Here is a 2,500-nt window from a genome sequence, read left to right as displayed (position 1 = left end):
ATGGTTAGATCGCAGTTTTTGATACATCAAGATGTACAGGAGTGAATGAGTCTTGCGTATATAATCAGACTTATCAGGGATAACAACGTTATTACCGTTGTAGATTTTGATAATCAAAATGTCCAATTTGAGTAATTAGGTAGCTAAAATATAATGTCGGGGTAAGCCTTTGAAATCATCAAATAAATCAAGATTCAGATTAAACCTGACTCCTTAAAGTAGCTGAAATCTTTAATGTGAAACTATCAAAACCTGTAAAATAATCTAAACAATGATTTGCGCTGTTGGTGGCAAATGATAAAGCATAACCTAAATATTTGGTTTCGTGAAAGGGAATAAGACAATAAATTTACGACTGAGTCAGTGAGTGAACATTTACAACAAGCGCTACGCAAGCAAAGTCTATTGCAGAGGGATCTTTGATGCCGTTCGCTTTCGCGGGATGATCTACGCGCTGCAATGGCTAAAAGATCGTCAACAAACTGACTGGAGTGCTTTCTCTAAGCATTCTAAGAGAATTTAGCTCAACGAATGCTATCATAACGGTGATGCTCGCAACTAGAAAACGGAATAGCTAATCTAGAACTCTTAAAAATACTGGTCAAAAGAAGTGAAGACTTATCTGCTCATGTAAGCAATCTTGTGTGTGTGTGTGTGTGTGTGTGTGTGTGTGTGTGTGTGTGTGTGTGTGTGTGTGTGTGTGTGTGTGTGTGTGTGTGTGTGTGTGTGTGTGTGTGTGCGTGTGTGTGTGTGTGTGCGTGCGTGCGCGCATGTGTATCTATACACATATATGCATATATGAATATTTCACTGCAATATTAAACATCTATATTTGTCAGAAAAGACAAAACCATTTCCTGAGAGGTAAATTCTACATCATTTCCCTTCAGAATATCCACATATGTACTATTTGGGAATATTTACCTGTTTTCTTCCTTAAAGTTAAATCCATAAAACTGCATAAAAATCAGTTGTATCTTCAACAGTTTCTTCTTGAATATTGAGTGTGTTTACAGTGTATGTTTCAAAGACTTTAGTGAGACCAGTTCCTACTTCACAGATTAAAAATTATGACCTGACTAAAGGTTGCAGATACCTACTTTTCATATCAAAATCTAAAAAAGAAGATAAATCTGCCGATATTGATACAATACATTTGCCTTTAATATGCAAATACAGTACCTCATTCTACTATTTTTCTTCTCTTCTTTCACCTCTTCTCTATGTGATGTCATTTTGGGCTGAGGGAGATGGGACTGTTCTCACCTGACCCAGAAAGGCAGTAGTTAATGGTTAATGGTTACAAAGCAAAATAAATGTGCTAGACAACAAAAGTCATGTAGCACTGTAGAAAAGAGTAGTAGTGAAAAGGGTAAAGAGGAAGGTTAGCTGATGATTAAATGTGCTACAGGTCAAAAGTATAGCAGTTCAGGATAGAATGGCACTGAAAGAGGCAAAGAGGGGCGAGGGTAGAGAGTGTGAGTAAATGGGCTAAGGTAGGAATTCACAAGGTTGATTAGATCAAAGTTGTCAAAGGAAGAAGTGTGGGAAATAGGGATTAGCAAAAGCAGAAAGGGGGTTTAGGGGAAATAAGATCAGTTTCAGAAATGTCAGGAAGGAGAGAATGCAGGGTTGACAAAGAGTCAGATGTGTATCAACGGGGAAGTGGAAGGGTTAATGGAGAAGGAAGGGGGGGGGGGGGGTGATGCAAATGAAGTAGAGGGAAACAGGATGTGTTGGGAAGGAGTGTGAGGAAGGGGTGTGAGGGGAACATGAATAGGAAGAGGATGGATGTCGGGAGTTTCTTTAAGTGTAGAGGGAATGGTAGCCGAGAGGTTGGAAGATGGATGAGGTATAGGCATGTTATCTTGGGTCATGATTAGATCATTTTTAATGTCTTCAAGAGATTCTGAAGTAGGTTTGGTTGGAAGGTGTGAGAAACAAAGGTTTTCTTGGGAGATGGAGAAGAAGAGATAGGCATCTAAGGGGTAGATTAAGAGGGTATCGGGTTGTGGAGCAGCAATGTTTGGCAGGGTGGCTTAGACACCAACATTTCTAACACTGATGGGGGGAAGGTTGATATGGATGGACAGAGAGGACTTCACCAAATAAACATCATGGGGGAGGTCATGTCTGTGGAAAATAATCTTGGTAATACTGGTGGGAATGGTGTAGCATTATAATGATACTACACCATAGTCCACAAGGCAGGCGGGTAAGTCTTCTCCACAATCTGACTAATTGTTGTCATAGACAAGGCAGTGTATCAGGGAAACGGAGACAGTTCCAGTACAAGTACTGAGGGAGGGAGGAGACTGGGCAGGAATGGGTTTGCCAGTGAAGTCAGTCAGGGTTGATAATGCTTTAGCTTGGTTTTAGATGAAACTATGACAAGGTGGAAACAATCAGGAGAAGAAGGAAACTTTGCTTACTTGTTTTTAGAGGGTTCTGTTGGAAGATGAGAGTGTTATCTGAGTAAGGGGCTGTAGAGGGGACCACA

Source organism: Penaeus chinensis, chromosome 21, assembly GCF_019202785.1.
Source record: "Penaeus chinensis breed Huanghai No. 1 chromosome 21, ASM1920278v2, whole genome shotgun sequence".
Classification (NCBI taxonomy): Eukaryota; Metazoa; Arthropoda; class Malacostraca; order Decapoda; family Penaeidae; genus Penaeus; species Penaeus chinensis.
Note: the sequence above shows the minus strand (reverse complement) of the source record.